Genomic DNA, 11,429 nt, shown 5'->3' with positions numbered 1-11,429 from the left:
GTGTTAGTTGATTCTTCCTGGCTTAGGGTTAGCTAGTTCTTTGTGGCCTAGTGTTAGGTGGTTCTTTGTGGCCTATTGTTAGCTAGTTTTTGTAACCTAGATTTAGCTGGTTCTTTGTAGCCTAGTGTTAGCTGGTTCTTCCTGGCCTATATTTAGCTGAGTCTTCCTGGCCTAGGGTTAGCTAGTACTTTGTGGTCTAGTGTTTGCTGGTTCTTTGAGGCCTAGGTTTATCATGTTCTTTGTGGCCTAGATTTGGCTGATTCTCGGTGGCTTATTGTTAGCTGCTTCTTTGTAGCCTAGTGTTAGCTGTTTCTTCTTGGCCTAGCATTAGCTGGTTCTTCCTGGAGTAGTGAAAGATGGTTCTTCCTGGGCTAAGGTTAGCTAGTTATTTGTGGCCTAGTGTTCGCTGGTTCTTTGTTGCCTAGGGTTAGCTGGTTCTTTGTAGCCTAGAATTAGCTGGTCCTTTGTAGCCTAGTGTTAGCTGGTTCTTTGTAGCATATGTTACCTGGTTCATTGTGGCCTAGTGTCAGCTGGTTCTTCATGGTCTACTGTTATCTGGTTCTTTGTGGCCTATGGTTAGCTAGTTCTTTGTGTCCTAGTGCTAGCTGGTTCCTCCTGTACTAGTGTTAGCTAGTTCTTTGTGGCCTACTGTTAGCTAGTTCTTTGTGGCCTAGTGTTAGATGGTTCTTTGTGGCCTAGTGTTAGCTGGTTTTTTGTAGCATAGTTTAGCTGGTTCTTTGTGGCCTAGAGTTACCTGGTTCTTTGTGGCCTAGTGTTAGCTGCTTCATTGTAGCCTAGTGTTAGCTGCTTCTTTGTAGACTAGTGTTAGCTGGTTCTTCCTGGCCAATTAGCTGGGTCTTCCTGGCCTAGGGTTAGCTATTTCTTTGTGGCCTAGTGTTTGCTGGTTCTTTGAGGCCTAGGTTTAGCTTGTTCTTTGTGGCCTAGTTTTGGCTGTTCCTTGGTGGTCTAGTGTTAGCTGCTTTTTGTAGCCTAGCATTAGCTGGTTCTTCCTGTCCTAGGGAAAGATGGTTCTACCTGGGCTATGGTTAGCTAGTTCTTTGTGGCCTAGTGTTCGCTGGTTCTTTGTTGCCTAGGATTAGCTGGTTCTTTGTAGCCTAGAATTAGCTGGTTCTTTGTAGACTAGTGTTATCTGGTCCTTTGTAGCATAGGTTAACTTGGTCGTTGTGGCCTAGTGTCAGCTAGTTCTTCATGGTTTAGTGTTATCGCGTTCTTTGTGACCTAGGGTTAGCTAGTTTTTTGTGGCCTAGTGTTAGCTGGTTCCTCCTGGACTAGTGTTAGCTAGTTCTTTGTGGCCTAGTGTTAGCTGTTTCTTCATAGCCAAGTGTTTAATGGTTCTTTTTGGGGTAGTGTTAGCTGCTTCTTTGAGGCCTAGTGTTAGCAGCTTCTTTGTAGCCTAGTGTTAGCTGGTTCTTCCTGGCCTATGGTTAGCTGGTTCTTCTTGGCCTAGGGTTAGATAGTACTTTGTGGCCTATTGTTAGCTGGTTATTTTAGGCCTAGAGTTAGCTGATTCTTTGTAGCCTAGTGTTAGCTGGTTCTTCCTGGGCTAATGTTTGCTAGTTCTTTGTGGCCAAGTGTCAGATGATTCTTCATGGTCTAGTGTTAAGTGTTTCTTTGTAACCTAGATTTAACTGGTTCTTTGTAGCCTAGTGCTAGCTCGTTCTTCCTGGCATAGTGTTAGCTAGTTCTTTGTGGCCTAGTGTTACCTGGTTCTTTGTGACCCAGTGATAGCTGGTTCTTTGTAACCTAGAGTTAGCTGGTTCTTTGTGGCCTAGAGTTAGCTGGTTCTTTACAGCCTAATGTTAGCTGATTCTTCTTAGCATAGGTTAGCTGATTTTTTGTGGCCTAGTGTTAATTGGTTCTTCTTGGCCTAGTGTTAGCTGGTTCTTGCTGGCCTAAGGTGAGCTAGTACTTTGTGGCCTAGTGTTCGCTGGTTCTTTGGGGCCAAGGGTTAACTGGTTCTTTGTAGCCTAGAGTTAGCCTGTTCTTTGTAGCCTAGTGTTAGCTGGTTCTTTGTAGCATAGGTTAGCTGGTCCTTTGTGGCCTAGATATAGCTGATTCTTTAGAGCCTAGTGTTAGCTGGTTCTTTGTAGCATAGGTTACCTGGTTTTTTGTGGCCTAGTTTCAGCTGGTTCTTCCTGACCTAGTGTTAGGTAGTTCATTGTGGCCTAGTGTTAGCTGGTTCTTCCTGCCCTAGTAGTAGCTAGTTCTTTGTGGCATATTGTTGGCTGTTTCTTCGTAGCCAAGAGTTAGAAGGTTCTTTGTGGCCTAGTGTTAGCTGCTTCTTTGTAGCCTAGTGTTAGCTGGTTCTTCCTGGGCTACAGTTAGCTAGTTCTGTGTGGCCTAATTTCAGCTGGTTCTTCATGGTCTAGTGTTAGCTGGTTGTTTGTGGCCTAGTGTCAGTTGGTCCTTCATGGTCTATCTTAGCTGGTTCTTTGTAATCTATTATTAGCTGGTTCTTTGTAGCCTAGTGTTAGCTGGTTCTTCCCTGCCTAGTGTTAGCTAGTTCTTGATGGCCTAGTGTTAGCTGTTTCTTCATTGCCAAGTGTTGGCTGGTTCTTTGTGTCCTAGTGTTAGCTGCTTCTTTATAGCCTTGTATAAGCTGCTTCTTTGTAGCCTGGTGTTAGCTGGTTCTTCCTGGCCTATTGTTGGCTGGTTCTTAGTGGGCTAGGGTTAACTAGTTCTTTGTGGCCTAGTGTTAGCTGGTTCTTTGTGGCCTAGGATTAGCTCGTTCTTTGTAACCTACATTTAACTGGTTCTTCGAAGCCTAATGTTAGCTGGTTCTTCCTGGCCTAGTGTTAGCTAGTTCTTTGTGGCCTACGTTAGCTGGTTCTTTGTAGCAGAGGTTAACTGGTTTTTTGTGGCCAACTGTCACCTGGTTGTTTGTAGCCTAGAGATAGCTGGTTCTTTGAAGCCTAGTGCTAGCTGATTCTTCCTTGCCTAGTGTTAGCTGGTGCTTCCTGGCCTAGTGTTGGCTAGTTCTTTGTGGCCTAGGGTTAGCTGCTTGTTTGTGGCCTGGGATATGCTGGTTCTTTTTGGCCTAGGGTTAGCTGGTTCTTTGTAGCCTACTGTTAGCTGATTCTTTTTAGTCTAGTTTTAGCTGGTTCTTCCTGGCATACCATTAGCTGATTCTTCCTAGCCTAGTGTTACCTAATTCTTTGTGGCCTAGTGTTAGGTGGTTCTTTGTAACCTAGAGTTAACTGGTTCTTTGTAGCCAAGGGTTAGCTGGTTCTGTGTAGCCTAGTTTTAGCTGGTTCTTCCTGGCCTAGATTTAGGTAGTTCTTGGTGGCCTAGTGTTGGCTGGTTCTTTGTAGCCTAGTGTTAGCTGAATCTTTGTAGCAGAGGTTAGCTGGTTTTTTGTGTCCTAGTGTTAGCTGCTTCTTTGTAGCCTAGTGTTAGCAATTTATTCTAGGCCTAGCATTAGCTGGTTTTTTTCTGGCCAATTGTTAGCTGGTTCTTCTGGCCTAGGGTTCGCTAGTTCTTTGTAGCCTAGTTATAGCTGGTTCTTTGTAGCCTAGTTTAGTTGGTTCTTTGTGGTCTAGTGTCAGCTCGCTCTTCATGATCTAGTGTTAGCAGGTTCTTCATGGCCTAGGGATAGCTGGCAATTTGAAGCCTATTGTTAGCACTTCTTTGTAGCCTAGATTAGCTTGTTCTTCCTGGCCAAGGGTTAGCTAGTTCTTTGTAGCCTAGTCTCGCTGGCTCTTTGTAGCCTAGAGTTAGCTGGTTCTCTATAGCCTAGTGTTAACTGGTTCTTTGTAGCATAGGTTAGCTGGTTCCTTGAGGCTTAGAGATAGCTGGTTGTTTGTAGCCTAGTGTTAGCTGGTTCTTTGTAGCATAGGTTAGCTGGTTCATTGTGGCCTAGTGTCAGCTGGTTCTTCCTGCCCTAGTGTTAGCTAGTTTTTTGTGGCCTAATGTTAGGTCATTCTTTGTGACATAGTGTTAGCTAGTTCTTTGTGCCTTTTGCTAGCTGTTTCTTCCTAGCCAAGAACTAGATGGTTCTTTGTGGCCTAGTTTAAGCTGCTTCTTTGTAGCGTAGTGTTAGCTAGTTTTCTGGCCTATTGTTAGCCTGTTCTTCCTGGCCTAGTGTTAGCTAGTTCTTGGTGGCCTAGTGTTACCTGTTTCTTCGTAGCCGAGTGTTAGCTGGTTCTTTGTGGCCTAGTATTACCTGCTTCTTTGTAGCCTAGTGTTACCTGCTTCTTTCTAGCCTAATGTTAGCTGGTTCTTCCTGGACTATTTTTAGCTGGTTCTTAGTGGACTAGGATTAGCTAGTTCTTTGTGGCCTAGTGTTAGCTGGTTCTTTGTGGCCTAGGGTTAACTAGTTCTTTGTAACCTACATTTAGCTGGTTCTTTGTAGCCTAGTGTTAGCTGGTTCTTCCTGGCCTTACATTAGCTGGTTCTTCCTGGCCTAGACTTAGCTGGTTCTTCCTGGCCTAGTCTTAGCTGGTTCTTACTGGCCTAGTGTTGTCTGGTTCTTTGTGGCCTAGGATTAGCTGGTTCTTTGTAGCCTAGTGTTAGCTAGTTCTTTGTAGCCTAGTGTTAGCTGGTTCTTTGTGGCCTACAGTTAGCTAGTTCATCTTAACCTGGTGTTAGTTGGTTCTTTGTGGCCTAGTCTTAGCTGCTTCTTTGAGGCCTAGTGTTACCTGGTTCTTCCTGGCCTATTGTAAGCTGGTTCTTCCTGCCCTAGGGTTAGCTACTTCTTTGTGGCCTAGTGTTCACTTGCTCTTTGTGGTCTAGGGTAGCTGGTTTTTTATGGCCCAGTGGTAGCTGGCTTTTTGTGGCCTACTGTTAGCTGCTTCTTTGTAGCCATTATTAGATGGTTCTTCTTGGCCTAGCATTAGCTGGTTCTTCCTGGCCTAGTGAAAGATGGTTCTTCCTGGGCTAAGGTTATCTAGTTCTTTGTGGCCTAATGTTCACTGGTTCTTTGTTGCCTAGGGTTAGCTGGTTATTTGTAGCCTAGAATTAGCTGGTTCTTTGTGGCCTAATGTTATCTGGTTCTTCCTGGCCTACTGTTAGATAGTTTTTTTGTGGCCTAGTGTTTTCTAGTGTTAGCTGTTTCTTCTTGGCCTAGCATTAGCTGGTTCTTCCTGGCCTAGGGAAAGATGGTTCTTCCTGGGCTATGGTTAGCTAGTTCTTTGTGGCCTAGGGTTAGCTGTTTCTTTGTAGACTAGTGTTATCTGGTTCTTTGTAGCATAGGTTAACTTGGTCGTTGTGGCCTAGTGTCAGCTAGTTCTTCATGGTCTAGTGTTATTGCATTCTTTGTGACCTAGGGTTAGCTAGTTTTTTGTGGCCTAGTGTTAGCTGATTCTCCTGGACTAGTGTTAGCTAGTTCTTTGTGGCCTAGTGTTAGCTGTTTCTTCATAGCCAAGTGTTTAATGGTTCTTTTTGGGGTAGTGTTAGCTGCTTCTTTGAGGCCTAGTGTTAGCAGCTTCTTTGTTGCCCAGTGTTAGCTGGTTCTTCCTGGCCTATGGTTAGCTGGTTCTTCTTGGCCTAGGGTTAGATAGTACTTTGTGGCCTATTGTTAGCTGGTTATTTTAGGCCTTGAGTTAGCTGATTCTTTGTAGCCTGGTTTTAGCTGGTTCTTCCTTGGCTAATGTTTGCTAGTTCTTTGTGGCCAAGTGTCAGATGATTCTTCATGGTCTAGTGTTAAGTGTTTCTTTGTAACCTAGATTTAACTGGTTCTTTGTAGCCTAGTGCTAGCTCGTTCTTCCTGGCATAGTGTTAGCTAGTTCTTTGTGGCCTAGTGTTACCTGGTTCTTTGTGACTCAGTGATAGCTGGTTCTTTGTAACCTAGAGTTAGCTGGTTCTTTGTGGCCTAGAGTTAGCTGGTTCTTTACAGCCTAATGTTAGCTGATTCTTCTTAGCATAGGTTAGCTGATTTTTTGTGGCCTAGTGTTAATTGGTTCTTCTTGGCCTAGTGTTAGCTGGTTCTTCCTGGCCTAAGGTGAGCTAGTACTTTGTGGCCTAGTGTTCGCTGGTTCTTTGGGGCCTAGGGTTAACTGGTTCTTTGTAGCCTAGAGTTAGCCTGTTCTTTGTAGCCTAGTGTTAGCTGGTTCTTTGTAGCATAGGTTAGCTGGTCCTTTGTGGCCTAGAGATAGCTGATTCTTTAGAGCCTAGTGTTAGCTGGTTCTTTGTAGCATAGGTTACCTGTTTTGTTGTGGCCTAGTTTCAGCTGGTTCTTCCTGACCTAGTGTTAAGTAGTTCATTGTGGCCTAGTGTTAGCTGGTTCTTCCTGCCCTAGTGGTAGCTAGTTCTTTGTGGCATATTGTTAGCTGTTTCTTCGTAGCCAAGAGTTAGAAGGTTCTTTGTGGCCTAGTGTTAGCTGCTTCTTTGTAGCCTAGTGTTAGCTAGTTGCCTGGCGTATTGTTAGCTGGTTCTTCCTGACCTAGCGTTACCTAATTCCTTGTGGCCTATTGTTGGCTGGTTCTTTTTAGCCTAGTGTTAGCTGGTTGTTTTAGGCCTAGAGTTAGATGATTCTTTGTAGCCTAGTGTAAGCTGGTTCTTCCTGGGCTACTGTTAGCTAGTTCTGTGTGGCCTAATTTCAGCTGGTTCTTCATGGTCTGGTGTTAGCTGGTTGTTTGTGGCCTAGTGTCAGTTGGTCCTTCATGGTCTATCTTAGCTGGTTCTTTGTAATCTATTATTAGCTGGTTCTTTGTAGCCTAGTGTTAGCTGGTTCTTCCCGGCCTAGTGTTAGCTAGTTCTTGGTGGCCTAGTGTTAGCTGTTTCTTCATAGCCAAGTGTTGGCTGGTTCTTTGTGTCCTAGTGTTAGCTGCTTCTTTATAGCCTTGTATAAGCTGCTTCTTTGTAGCCTAGTGTTAGCTGGTTCTTCCTGGCCTATTGTTGGCTGGTTCTTCGTGGGCTAGGGTTAACTATTTCTTTGTGGCCTAGTGTTAGCTGGTTCTTTGTGGCCTAGGGTTAGCTCATTCTTTGTAACTACATTTAACTGGTTCTTCGAAGCCTAATGTTAGCTGGTTCTTCCTGGCCTAGTGTTAGCTAGTTCTTGGTGGCCTAGTATTAGCTGGTTCTTTGTATCCTAGTGTTACCTGATTCTTCCTGGCCTACTGTTAGCTAGTTCTTTGTGGCCTAGTGTTAGCTGGTTCTTTGTAGCAGAGGTTAACTGGTTTTTTGTGGCCAACTGTCACCTGGTTGTTTGTAGCCTAGAGACAGCTGGTTCTTTGAAGCCTAGTGCTAGCTGATTCTTCCTTGCCTAGTGTTAGCTGGTGCTTCCTGGCCTAGTGTTGGCTAGTTCTTTGTGGCCTAGGGTTAGCTGCTTGTTTGTGGCCTGGGATATGCTGGTTCTTTTTGGCCTAGGGTTAGCTGGTTCTTTGTAGCCTACTGTTAGCTGATTCTTTTTAGTCTAGTTTTAGCTGGTTCTTCCTGGCATACCATTAGCTGGTTCTTCCTAGCCTAGTGTTACCTAATTCTTTGTGGCCTAGTGTTAGGTGGTTCTTTGTAACCTAGAGTTAACTGGTTCTTTGTAGCCAAGGGTTAGCTGGTTCTGTGTAGCCTAGTTTTAGGTGGTTCTTCCTGGCCTAGATTTAGGTAGTTCTTGGTGGCCTAGTGTTGGCTGGTTCTTTGTAGCCTAGTGTTAGCTGAATCTTTGTAGCAGAGGTTAGCTGGTTTTTTGTGTCCTAGTGTTAGCTGCTTCTTTGTAACCTAGTGTTAGCAATTTATTCTAGGCCTAGCATTAGCTGGTTTTTTCTGGCCAATTGTTAGCTGGTTCTTCTGGCCTAGGGTTCGCTAGTTCTTTTACCTAGTTATAGCTGGTTCTTTGTGGTCTAGTGTCAGCTCGCTCTTCATGATCTAGTGTTAGCAGGCTCTTCATGGCCTAGGGTTAGCTGGCAATTTGAAGCCTATTGTTAGCACTTCTTTGTAGCCTAGATTAGCTTGTTCTTCCTGGCCAAGGGTTAGCTAGTTCTTTGTAGCCTAGTCTCGCTGGCTCTTTGTAGCCTAGAGTTAGCTGGTTCTCTATAGCCTAGTGTTAACTGGTTCTTTGTAGCATAGGTTAGCTGGTTCCTTGAGGCTTAGAGATAGCTGGTTGTTTGTAGCCTAGTGTTAGCTGGTTCTTTGTAGCATAGGTTAGCTGGTTCATTGTGGCCTAGTGTCAGCTGGTTCTTCCTGCCCTAGTGTTAGCTAGTTTTTTGTGGCCTAATGTTAGGTCATTCTTTGTGACATAGTGTTAGCTAGTTCTTTGTGCCTTTTGCTAGCTGTTTCTTCCTAGCCAAGAACTAGATGGTTCTTTGTGGCCTAGTTTAAGCTGCTTCTTTGTAGCGTAGTGTTAGCTAGTTTTCTGGCCTATTGTTAGCCCGTTCTTCCTGGCCTAGTGTTAGCTAGTTCTTGGTGGCCTAGTGTTACCTGTTTCTTCGTAGCCGAGTGTTAGCTGGTTCTTTGTGGCCTAGTATTACCTGCTTCTTTGTAGCCTAGTGTTACCTGCCTCTTTGTAGCCTAATGTTAGCTGGTTCTTCCTGGACTATTTTTAGCTGGTTCTTAGTGGACTAGGATTAGCTAGTCTTTGTGGCCTAGTGTTAGCTGGTTCTTTGTGGCCTAGGGTTAACTAGTTCTTTGTAACCTACATTTAGCTGGTTCTTTGTAGCCTAGTGTTAGCTGGTTCTTCCTGGCCTTACATTAGCTGGTTCTTCCTGGCCTAGACTTAGCTGGTTCTTCCTGGCCTAGTCTTACCTGGTTCTGACTGGCCTAGTGTTGGCTGTTTCATTGTGGCCTAGGATTAGCTGGTTCTATTTCGCCTAGTGTTAGCTAGTTCTTTGTAGCCTAGTGTTAGCTGGTTCTTTGTGGCCTACAGTTAGCTAGTTCTTCTTAACCTGGTGTTAGTTGGTTCTTTGTGGCCTAGTCTTAGCTGCTTCTTTGAGGCCTAGTGTTACCTGGTTCTTCCTGGCCTATTGTAAGCTGGTTCTTCCTGCCCTAGGGTTAGCTACTTCTTTATGGCCTAGTGTTCACTTGCTCTTTGTGGTCTAGGGTAGCTGGTTTTTTGTGGCCTAGTGGTAGCTGGTTTTTTGTGGCCTAGTGTTAGCTGCTTCTTTGTAGCCATTATTAGATGGTTCTTCTTGGCCTAGCATTAGCTGGTTCTTCCTGGCGTAAGGTTAGCTAGTTCTTGGTGGCCCAATGTTCGCTAGTTCTTTGTGGCCTAGGGTTAGCTGGTTCTTTGTAGCCTAGAGATACCTTGTTCTTTGTATACTTGTGTTAGCTGCTTTTTGTAGCATAGGTTAGCTGGTTCATTGTGGCCTAGTGTCAGCTGGTTCTTCATGGTCTAGTGTTAGGTGGTTCTTTGTGGCCTAGTGTTAGCTATTTCTTTTTGGCCTAGTGTTAGCTGTTTCTTCGTTGCCAAGTGTTAGCTGGTTGTTTGTGGCCTAGTGTTAGCTGCTTCTTTGTAGCATAGATTTGGCTCCTTCTTTGTAGCCTAGGGTTAGCTAGTTCTCCCTAGCGTATTGTAGCTGGTTGATCCTGGCCTTGGGTTAGCTAGTTCTTTGTGGCCTAGTGTTAAATGGTTCTTTGTGGCCTAGGGTTAGCTGGTTCTTCCTGGCCTAGTGTTAGCTAGTTCTTGGTGGCCTAGTGTTAGCTTGTTCTTTGTAGCCTAGTATTAGCTGATTCTCCTGGCCTAGTGTTAGCTAGTTCTTGTGGCCTAGTGTTAGCTGGTTTTTGTAGCATATGTTAGCTGGTTCTTTGTGGCCTAGAGTTAGCTGGTTCTTTGTAGCCTAGTGTTAGCTGTTTCTTTGTAGCAGAGGTTAGCTGGTTCTTTGTGGCCTAGTGCCAGCTTGTTCTTTGTAGCCTAGAGTGAGCTGGTTCTTTGTAGCCTAGAGTTAGCTGGTTCTATGTAGCCTAGGGTTAGCTGGTTCTTTGTGGCCTAGGATTAGCTGGTTCTTTTTGGCCTAGGTTTGGCTGGTTCTTCATGGATTACTATTAGGTGTTTCTTGTACCCTAGTGTTAGCTGGTTCTTCCTTGCCTAGCATTAGCTGGTTCTCCCTAGACTAGTGTTAGCTGGTTCTTCCTGGCCTAGGATTAGCTATTTCTTTGTGGCCTAGTGCTATCTGTTTCTTTGTGGCCTTGGGTTAGGTGGTTCTTTGTAACCTAGTGTTAGCTGGTTCTTTGTAGCATAGATTAGCTGGTTCTTTGTGGCCTAGTGTCACCTGGTTCTTTGTCACTTAGAGTTAGCTGGTTCTTTGTAGCCTAGTGTTAGCTGGTTCTTCCTTGCCTAGTGTTACCTGGTTCTTCCTGGCCTAGTGTTGGCTCTTTCTTTGTGGCCTACAGTTAGCTGGTTCTTAGTGGCCTATGATTAGCTGGTTCTTTTTGAACTAGGGTTAGCTGGTGCTTTGTAGCCTACTGTTAGCTGATTCTATGTAGCCTAGTGTTAGCTGGTTCTTCCTGGCCTAACGATAGCTAGTTCTTGGTGGCCTAGTGTTGGCTGCTTCTTTGTATCCTAATGTTAGCTGGTTCTTCATGGCCTAGCATTAGCAGGTTCTTCTAGGCCTAGGGTTAGCTGGTTTTCTCTGGCCTAGTTTTAGCTAGTTCTTTGTGCCGTAGTGTTCTCTGGTTCTTTGTGGCCTAGGGTAACCTGGTTCTTTGTAGCCTGCTGTCAGCTGGTTCTTTTAGCATAGATTAGGTGGTTCTTTGTTGCTTAGGGTTAGCTGGTTCTTTGTAGCCTGGTGTTAGCTGGTTCTTTGTGGCCTAGAATTACCTGCTTCTTTGTAGCCTACTGTCAGGTGCTACTTTGTAGCCAGTGTGAGCTGGTTCTCCTGGCCTATTGTTAGCTGGTTCTTCCTGGCTTAGGGTTAGCTAGTTCTATGTGGCCTTGTGTTCGCTGGTTCTTTCTGGCTTAGGGTACCTGGTTCTTTGTGGACTAGTGTTAGTTGGTTTTTGTGGCCTAGTGTTAGCTGCTTCTTTGTAGCCTAGTGTTAGCTGGCTCTTCTTGGCCTAGGATTAGCAGGTTCTTCCTGGCCTAGTGTTAGCTGGTGCTTCATGGCCAAGTGTTAGCTGGTTCTTCCTGGACTAATGTTAGCTAGTTCTTTGTGGCCTAGTGTTCGCTGGTTCTTGGTGACCTATGGTTACCTGTAGCCCAGATTTAGCTGGTTCTTTGTAGCTGGTTCTTTGTAGCATATGTTAGCTGGTCCGTTGTGGCCTAGAGATAGGTGGTTCTTTGTAGGCTAGTGTTAGCTGGTTCTTTGTAGAATTGGTTAGCTGGTTCATTGTGGCCTAGTGTCAGCTGGTTCTTCCTGCCCTAGTGTAATCTAGTTCTTTGTGTCCTAGTGTTAGCTGGTTCTTTGTGGCCTAGTGTTAGTTAGTTCTTTTTGGCCTATTGCTAGCTGTTTCTTCATAGTCAAGAGTTAGATGGTTCTTTGAAGCCTAGTGATAGCTGCTTCTTTGTAGCCTAGTTTCAGCTAGTTTCCTGGCCTATTGTTAGC

Source organism: Cricetulus griseus, chromosome 5, assembly GCF_003668045.3.
Source record: "Cricetulus griseus strain 17A/GY chromosome 5, alternate assembly CriGri-PICRH-1.0, whole genome shotgun sequence".
NCBI classification, from domain to species: domain Eukaryota; kingdom Metazoa; phylum Chordata; class Mammalia; order Rodentia; family Cricetidae; genus Cricetulus; species Cricetulus griseus.
Note: the sequence above shows the minus strand (reverse complement) of the source record.